Source organism: Ciona intestinalis, chromosome 14 (genome assembly GCF_000224145.3).
Source record: "Ciona intestinalis chromosome 14, KH, whole genome shotgun sequence".
NCBI lineage: Eukaryota > Metazoa > Chordata > Ascidiacea > Phlebobranchia > Cionidae > Ciona > Ciona intestinalis.
Window position 1 is genome coordinate 4,331,931 of NC_020179.2, and position 10,720 is coordinate 4,342,650.

A 10,720-nucleotide genomic window follows, 5' to 3' on the forward strand; every position below is an offset into this window, starting at 1 on the left:
AACCCCTTGGTTATGCTGGTTGGAGCTGTAACTGGGGGGGCCACTGACTGGGGAGGATTAAGTTTCAACCATAATGACGTCAATCTTCACGCCTCACTGGTTTCCTAGAATTCCCTGAATTTACCACTTCTTAAATTAAAGTGTTTGAATTCGTAACCGCGTGATTTTGATTTTATGACAATATCCCTGATGACGGCAAATCTTACCTACGGGGGCTGTATAAGGCCATTTAATGCCCTATGAGTAAACTTGTTTCATGTTTCTTTGGTCATTTTTTGTGGTATATTTATTTGGACTGTGTATGAATGAATCATAACCATATTATACCACAAGGGCACAACATATATTACATATTGTTCGCAACATAAGGACACAATGTTGAAAACAAAGTTAATTTTTAGACCGGATTTTGTTTCTTGGTGACCTCTTCACGGTTGATTGGTTCCTTTCACGCTCCATTGCGTTTTACCTCGCCGCGATTACCAGTTCACCGCCAAAATTGTCTTTTTCGCCAAAAATACCTCCGTAATCTACTGTAATAATAATTCTCTTGACGTTTCATCCCGCTTTAAAGTCACTGAACCCACAGAATCAGTTCCTGCAGCAGATACACGCTTAAAATAAGCAGTTTAACTATGTTTTTAATGTCGGCCTCTCATCCAAGCAATTATGTATAATACATGGAAATCGCCTTCTGTTTCACAACAAGATGTTAAAGGGAGTTGCAGTGAACTTGCTCTCTTGTATTTTAATTTAATTTATTATCGCACAAAGCTGTAAAAACATGGTGAAAATTATTTTGGGTTAACAATTTATAAACTCTGCTTACGTCATCACGTGCTCTTTTAATTTAGAAACGCAAGGTTTCTATTTATAAACCGTCGTTAAAATTCCAAGCTGAATTTTAAATTTCCGAGCCTGGTCCGTCATAGTTTCAACTTTTACACATCACACTGCGTTTAAACGGCTTTGATTTAGTGGTTTTTATTTCATGATAGGCGTACCGCTTGTGGTACATGAAAGTCTTCCAGGTGGTACGTGAGTGACTTGTTTAGGATTACCAAAGTAACAAATTAACCGTACAAAGCAAAATAGTTAATACTTTGCTCGTTTCTACATGGATTAAACAATATTACGCGAGTAGAAAAGGTTAAAAACCATTGCTTCGGTTGAAACCAGTGCGTGTCTCGCCAGCTATACTTCCTTAACTGCCTGTTTATTGTGAACATTGCAATAATTTCCGCTGTCGCAAACTGTGTAGTCTTGCCCGGCTTACGTTTTTATCAGTTTTAAATCAGAGGTGTTACGTTGTTTTGCACACGCTACTCACTACCTTGGCGACAGGATTTAATTAAACTTGCGCCTCAAGATATGCGATATATGACAGGTATCTTGTGCGAGTATAAACTGTATCTTTCGCGGTGTATAGTTACAACTATATACAGCAAACACCGTTGAGTGATGTACGATTATTAAAGTTGGCAAGGCGTGTAGAATTATGATGTTTCAAAAATAAACACAAAATAATGTGAATCACAAATTATAATTACAAGCTTACAAGCTGTCGATTTTCTTCTGAAAAACATTTAGGTTTTGAAAAACACGATCATGTTTTACCCCTAAAGTTCAGTCTGTTTTTTATCATTTCCAGTATTGCTCCGATTAAGTTACCCACATTTAAAAGCAAATCAAAATACAATTTTTTTAAGTTCAGAACCAAACGTTGGCGAAAACTAAGTTTCTTCTCGATTCTGGTTTTAGTTTCAGTTGGTTACGTATTTCAGCGACACCTCAGTATTATGGGTGAGGCCATGGCTTCAACTCGAACAATATTTCCAAAATACCCAACGACCGCAAAACTTGCTGACCGCAGACGTAAACGCCAGCAGCGGAAACTACCTGAACTAACCGTCTATGATAACCGGTCTACAGTTTCACTCAAATTGAAAGCCCACCGTGTTATAGCTCCACACTTGTGTTTGTAGTTAGCTCATTTCTTCCAATACACATTGTATATTGCAGTTATTATCATATCAGTATATCACATAACGGTCCTCAGTTTTATAACATGAATATATAGGAGAGTTAATTTAGTCGTAAATTGAGTTAATTTTCTCGTCTTTTCCAGACAATCGTTTCCTTTGCCATCGAACCGATTCTTCTTGAGTTTGTAATTCAAGTCTTGCGTGTTGTTCAAGTTCATTTACGCTTGTGCCGGCATGTCATGCCCGTATCACATACGCCAAGCCTTGTTTTAACATGCTTCTGTTTTGAGATGGTTCATTTATTCTATTTTAAACGACCTTTACAGTAAAGTGTATTGTGGACAACATGTTTATTTATCCAAATGTTAGAGTTACGAAAACAAAACTGTACAGATACGTCAATCCCTTTTAAAATCGTTTTCGAAACTTTAATGATGCGTCATCACGCCCATGTGTGACGTCATAATAATCATTAATACGCCCCTCGGGGAGTTGACCAATCAACAATTCGCGCTAATGGACACGTATAATAAATATGTTAAGCTCACGTTCAAAAATTAAATTATCCCCGTAATATAATTTCCCCAGAAATGATAGTCACTAATACAAAGATATATAACGTATTTTATTTACATAATAATAATTATCAAAATCCGATGTTATTTATATATATTGTATAATAACGGTTCTAATTTAATGTTCTGTTTATGACTTATTTTTATTTCACTTTTGTTTAATTTTTCAATGGGTTACGTTGAAATTAAACCTGCTGAATTCTGTGACCAATAAAGTACGAGCTAAAGTCCCGGTAGCTATATATCCTGTACTGTATAGTATGTATACATATTGTTAGTGGGTCCATATGTGTGCGTCATTTGACCCATCACGCCCCCTAACTTTCTAAATATTTCCACCATGCACGGGTACCGGTGTCGTGTTTCGCATGTTCCAACTTCTGGCAGCGAAATGTGCGTTACGTCATTGATATTTCGCTTGGCTTGCACAGTCGCCTAATGCCGGCCACGGTAAATAAATCAAATGCCCACCAATAATGATTAATGTCCATGCAACGACTTGACAATGTTCGGTGAAAAAATAGCGAAAATTTTAACGACCCTTCGAAATGATTAACGAGAGCTATGTCCTAATTTGGTTTCTTCGTCCCTGCTATTGTATTGCCGTATAATGAGCCTACTATTCTATTTCCGTGTTCTCGGGCGTCGTTGCGCTTTTGACAAGCAAAATTAATTGCTCGAAAAATCGGAAATGTCAAATTTAAAAAAAGGCGCGCTCTCCTAATTTGAGCATCCTAACCCAATGTTGTATTTACTGTATTCCCCTAACAAGAGGATATGGAAGCTTCCCTTCGTTATAAAACGGAGGCAAGAGCTTTGCTAGGTCGCTGTTAAGGGTCACTCTTATTGAAAACCTATACCTCCCGCAGGGACACTGGTTTAGAACAATTAGTACATCCGTTCCCATATTCAATGCAGAGTTCCCACCAGTCACTTTGCATAGACAGGCATGTCACTTTGCTAGTAACAACCCTAACAAAGGGCTCTTTAAAACAAACAGTGTTAGCGCAGTACAGGCATTAGAATGCAATGCTAGTGCTACCATGAAGTATATTTACATTTCTTGTATTTGTATGTTTACACTAATGTCAGGTTTGCTGCTTTGAAAATATCGCTAACCACTTTTTTATTCTCCAGGTTTTGTATTTAAATTAGGAACATATTATTGCTGTTATTGTGTTAATAATTTCAACCTTGAAAATCTCCCACCCACGGTATAAGACACATCTTTGTAAACGGGTAAGGTGTGAATATATTATGACTGCTTTCGTGCCTGTATAGTATTTAATACGACTTTGTGCAAAAGAGCGTTCAATACGACACCATCTATTATTTTTCAAATGCTATTTAATATGGACTCTGTACATTGCATGTTATAGTTTAACGTTCAAACTTCTAACAACAAATACGACCTACACAGTTATTTTAGTTTGCTTTTAAAGTAGCATTTAGTTTAGAAGAATCTACATCCCAAATTTCCTCATGCATTTTAATAAGAACTGATCCTACATCTTAAATTTATAGTTCACAGTTGAAACTCCAAGCACGTATGCGTGGTATGTTGATGGCTGTTGATAGTTTAATGTAATTTAAATGCGATCCCTTGTGGCGTGTATGGCTTCCCTGTATAAAGGTTATGTGTCAGCTAACCTATGGGAGGACTGACCTCATTCTGAGCAAGATTTCGCCTTCCAACCAATTATTACAACCACCCTTGCCCCTCTGTGCGCCGCGCTGGGACAACATATCCCGCTTTTCCGGTTGATTCAGGAAAATTTCCCAGTGTTTCCTATAATTGGAGTGCTATCCCAGTCGCCCTGTACAGCTTATTTTGCTGCTGGCAACACTGTTAACTTCGCACAAGTACAGAATGTGCAGGTTGCTACTGATGTGCCAGATTGATGTTTCTCTGGAGCCTGGAGGATTGTGTTTGTTTAAACCTTTCCGACTTTTACATTGTAGTCAATGTAACCTATATCACAGGGCCAATGACAATGACATATATTTGAAGTGGGAATAATGTGTACACCTATACCACAACACCCGTAGCATTCATATGCATGGGAACAAGGTATATAAGCACCGGCCACACTGCCACACTTAGTGGTAATTACAAGCATCCTGTCGGGTGAATGAGCAATTCTAAACACGCGTTTTTCTTTAAAATACGTCCTAGTTGCAGCGTCTTACCCGCGTTAAAACCCATGATACAAGGATCTTTAATCCTCTTAAAAGAATAAGACCAACCGCACAAGTATAATGTCCACTGTGCCCCCCGAGATCCTTAAACTAATCGTTTAAACATCGCATTGAGTTGTTGTTACGTCACAGAGAATAACAATCGTCCATTGTTCTTCCTGTTGTGAGCAAACAATGAGGACCAGGTGACCGCTGCTTGTTTTTCCAACGGTACTTGGGCAGCTAACCGAAATTCCGGCGACGATACGCCGTTGACATTTTGTTTACATCAAGTAATTTTGTGTGTGCGTAATCCGAAGATGGTCCTCCACGTTTTATTTGGTCGTTATAAACCACAGTGCGTGGTCATGAAAGCATTCCGCTTCCGGCCAGCAAAAACAACAAGTTATATCTCTGTCTTTAAACAGCCATTATATGCCCCGTATCCCCGTGTCAAAGCCAGGGGTTCGTAATTACACGCCCCCGACCCCCAAGTGCACATTTGCGGTATTAGTTGCGCCATCCCTGTCCCATTTTCTTGCCCCCACCTTTCAAATTCGGCCGCAGAATGTAAAATTCCGTTGCTGCTAAATCTACGTTAAGTAAGGGAGATACCTCCCAAAATATTGCGAACTTATTATAATTTGAAAATGAAGGTCTGAATGCGCTGTATCCCATGCCTGGTAAACTAGAACGACGATATAGTACTGTGGGGTAAGATGGATACCGGGTTTTTAACAACTCACAATGCTCTTTCAGAGTCACAGGGCTACGGTTATATAATTCAGTAATATTCTTTGATTAATAAAAGGAACGATAAAATAGATTGAAAACATGAACCATCTTACCCCAACCTACTATTCGTTAGTCGTAACTCCAGTATTTCTCGAAGACTTAGGTACTGGGTTTAACTCCAGGTCGAGTATGAGTTGCAGGAATGCAGAAAAACAAAAGGTCTTTCAGTGTCAAACCGATATCGTATAAGATACATGTGCAATTATCATAGTTGTATATTCCACGCTTGTTAATATAAGTGTAGAGAAGCCGTTATTAAACTTTCGATGCCTCAATCTGGCAGGGTAATCCCGCCCAGCTGTCAGAAAGAGCATTAAGATTTCTAGCTTGATTTTGCTTACATACCAAACATAGTTGCGCTAAAATTTCCTACTCGTTCGCTCGAAATGTTGCCCTGTGACGCTTGAGGTAGTACAGACATTAAACATCTTTATTCAAACTAAAACACTGTAAGATTTTCTTTGAGGCGAACCCAAATCGGTTTCTATCAGGGCCAACTTGCGTTTTAGCAAAGGAAGCTAATTGTTGTTGTCAGATGTCAGGTGTAGTTGGCCTTTGAAGAAACCTGTAGTAGGGTGGGGTAAGATGGATACCGTTATGTCACAATGTCCCATATTTCCCATCGTGTTCAACAATAACAACGCCCTTTTAGAATCGTTGGGCTAAGGTTATATAATGCTGTAATTATTCTTTATTTACTACCAAATAAACTATAAAAGAGAATAAAACATGGACCATCTTACCCAATTTTGTAAATATGAATAACATTGCTAATATTGGGTTAATGGATCTTGTATGCAGGTCCTAACATTGCCTTTTTCTCAGGTGTTGTTTTTTATTTACGGACGGTTAAAAACACTTTATTTGTTATTTACTTTCGAATTCTTTTGCTGTGATTATTTAGATTTCCATGAAATCGTTGTTTATATTATTTCTATGTTTGCGTGGGTGGCGGGCAGTGTTTCCGATCAAGTAACATCTGGAATTTATTTTCCATTTTTAAAACAATTCCATAAAAATATCCTGGTGTTTTGTAACGTGTGTATATTCCTAGTAAACTATATGTGGTATTTTAAATTAACTAAAATAACTTTAAAATTTCCGCACAAGTTTTAATTCGGTCAACACTGGGACTATTATCCTCTAGAAACTGCGCTTCTCTAGATTTGACCAATGACTGCCTTTTCTATAATTTGTTATTTTAAGTTCCTCGCCCGGGTCGCAATTAATTTAATCGCCGTTTCGCGTTCGCCCGGGGCGTATTACGTCATAGTGCGCCACTCACCACGCATTGTGACGAAGTTTTTCTACCTTGAAGAATAACTCGGCAATGCCTTGACTTATATGCGGATAGTCAGCTTTAATACGTGTGAGGGGATTTCTGTTATAGTTAAATATAAGTTACTTTGAGAATAGGCTGATTATTAAGTAAACAGACTTTTGTTGCCAGACATAATATATATAGTACTGCTGGGGTAAGATGGATACTGTTAGCACATAATATCCCATATTTCCTGATTTTGTTTTGAACAATTAACAACGCTATTTTGCAGTTGTAAAAATTCGGTTTATAATTCTGTAAATAAATTTCGGTTTATAATTCTGTAGTAGGGTGGGGACGGACGGTACATTTTCATTCTACTTTCTTGCCCCAGCATTTGGTAGTAAACAAAGAACATTCAAAGAATTATAAAACCGTATCCTCACGACTCTCTGAGACCGTTGTTATTTGTTTAAAACACGATCAGAATATTCCGACGTAATGTGCTAAAAGTCCCATCTTTCCCCACAGTACTGAATAGCAGCGGTTGTAAAAATATTGTATGCGATGATAAACATTTTCAGCACAAATTTTGTCTCGTATTTACATTATCGTTGGTTCTTCTATTTTTATCAGGTGTAAATTATTTTAACAGTCGTACGTAAATAAACGCCTAGGTCAAAATTCTCAAAAACAGAGTGTAATTTGTCAAATTTCGTGGCAGTAAATGTCATATTTTGTTTACTCGTGTCTGTTATTCCGTAAAATTCTGAGATATGATTATAAACGCGTGTGTTCGTGGTAGGACCCATGTTATTGCTAGTTCATGTCGTATTTTATTCTCCTACAAACAATTTTGTTTTATATTCTATATAATCTATACTTAAGTTTAAATCAATATTATAAAGCTATAACGACGTATCTGTAATCTGTTTCATGCAATTTCCATTCTTTTACCGAAAAAGAAATTTTCTCCGCAAAAAATTAGCGATGTAGAAAAAAGCCGAAGTTTCTAGACATTGCCTGCAGATGGATATGAGAGTTCGCCAGCTGCAACGATGTTTCCTGTGTTCGCAATCGACCTGCGAGACCCCATGCAGGTTATTGCTTCTTTTCTCTCGAGTTTTCGGGTCGAAATTCAGCTTGGGTGACTGGATGGTCAATTTCACGGCGTGTCTATCCTGCAACGTGGGTGGTCTTGATTATAAGCCCTTGTGATTCATTTGGCCTGGCGAAAATTGGCAAATAGTCATTCTAATCTGGCAAGCCAATCTGTACTTGGCTGTTAATATGTGTGGGATTAACAAGGTATATTTAGTGTATAGTTGCGCCGTGAACACCCACTTGGCTGAACTAGACAAGCGACAGAACACAAAACAAACTTTATAAATCCGCTTTGTTTACGATGGCCTGGTATTGTGACGCTTAATATACCAATTGTGAGCTCATAGATGTTATCTTGACCTCACAGGGCGTGCTATTGTGACCAAATCCACGTAATAATCTGAAGGATCATACTATGTACGGCAGTAAACGTTTACCGTTTCGTATTTCGTTCCAACTTTGTGTCCAATTGTAGCAACAGTAGTTTCAACGTGATATGAATTTGATTACGGAAAATTATAACTTATACTGCTTGAAAAGTAAACCGAAATTGGCCAAGCATGTTCGTTTCATGTGGCAAGCTTCAAACTAAGCATTACATTATAACCTCCCAGTGTTACCGAATTCTAAATGTTTTCAAACGAAAATCCTGACCAGTGTTTCCGGGTAAATTTTGTGTTTTCAAAACGAACAGTGGTCGAAATGTTCAAATTCCTTTTAAAAACTTTACCAATATACAACGGCAGGGAAAGTGGTAGAATGTCCGTTAGATTGAAACATGTACTCGCAGCGAACTCTTCCCTATTCCACTTTTCTCGCGCGTTCTTGCGGTCTGAGGTAATCGCTCTCATGCGAGAAAGTGGCTCAAAAGAAAGGAGGCGAAATACACGCGCGATTGCAGTATTCTGCTTGCTTGCTGGTGCACTACGTTAGTCTGATACAGCCAGACCAGCATTTCAGAGCAGAGTCAGGATTGAAAAAAGTTACAACATGTTGTATTGTGAAGTCAGTCGTTACAGGCGCTGTTGTGTTTTGTTATAGTTAGTTTGCCTGTTATTTATTTGTTAAGCGCTGTGCGTAACTTTAGTCTATTTTTAGCTTCGTTACGTCAGTTTGTGTGGTTTAAGTTTATATTTGTACCCTACACACTGAAAACCATGTCACGCCAGCAATGGTTTCCGTCCGTATTTCTGATCGGCGCCATAAATTATATTGGCGGCAACGTGAGCGCCCAACCCCCGCAGAATCGTGTAAACACGCCGCTCACCATAGGCCAATGTTGTTATTGGCGTCGCTATTGTTCAGGACCTGTTGTTTCAGACGCTTTGTTTTATAATGCCCATACTTAATCAGTCTGCTGATCGTATAATGATGGTAATTTAATCAGCCCCGTTTTAACATAGCGCCACACCGTTACAGCTCATGTAACATAAATATATATTCAAATGTCTGGCTATCTCTTCTTATATAAAGGCGCTTAAAACATGCCTAGATTTTTAACATTAAAATCTCGGCACCAATTTTCACATATAGTAATATGGGGTAAGATGGTTAGCACATAGTGTCCCGTATTTCCCTATCGTGTTTTTAACAACTGACAACGCTCTATTAAAGTCGCGAGTTATATAATTCTGTAACGACTATTCTTTGTTTACTACCAAATGGGGCGATAAAAGAGAATTAAAAATAAACCATCTTACCCCAACCTACTATATATCCCGTCGAGTAATTTTCCGATGTTGTGTTGTCATGTTGCCAGATTGTTTTTTTTCCTGTATAACTTGCGTTTTTGTTTCTAATCCGGCATCACTTGTACATACCAGTGCCTGACACGAGCTATGAGTAAGGTATCATATTATTTACAACAAGATGTAATTATATCGACCATCGCACTCAAAGGAAAACTGGAAACTTAAGTTTAATTGTGCAGACGCCCGTCGGCGTTGAGATATACTTACACACGCCGCATTTACGTGACAAACTATTGCAGAATATATTTCGCATAACAAGCTTATGCGATAGAACTATTGCGACTTAAAATATGAGATTTTTGATATATATGACAAAGGAGTTTTATAAAATTTGTGATTATATTGCTGTTCATTAATATTATGGAAAATACCCATACCCTTCTGCTTGTGTAGCTGGCGGTTGTATGGTAATACTTGAAACTACTTTTCCGTTAAAAACGTAGTTTATATTATACCAACGATAGCAGACAAAAAAATACGTTTTTGCCAAAAGAGAAATTTCAAAATTATGCTGTTATTATTGAGTATTATCAAAAGTTGGTTTATGGCGGTTTAGTGGCAAGTTGTTGAGTTGTGGTTTAGTTATATTCTCCTGCTCAACTCTTGACGTTTCTCGCTTAATTAGATGTTCACGCTGCCTCAGGGTGTATGATGTGCCGAGGTTAAATAAGCTGCGAATTTTATTTCTCCGCGGGCCCCATGTCCTTGATGGCTCCCATGTGTCCTGTGTGACCTCATTATTCACTTTATGTGTTATGTGTAAGGTGGGGGGTTGCGGTCCGACCTTGTTTCACCAAACGTCGGTCTCACTGAGTGTTTTTAACTTTCTTTCCGGTTTAAGGCGAAGTTAGGCCGCTTATTGAATACTTGCAGTGTGTGGCTGCCCATCCCGTTCCACTCTGTCGTCACAACGAGGCCTGTTGCGTCGTAAAAGCTTCTTTCACGGTCGACTTGCGATCAAGGCAATGCGCTGAATGGTGTCCTCCACAGGGGTCAGGACGGCTTAGACTTTTAGCTTCTTACTCAAAACTTCTGTGGTCCAGATTCCCCACATTTCACTCGGTATTTTGC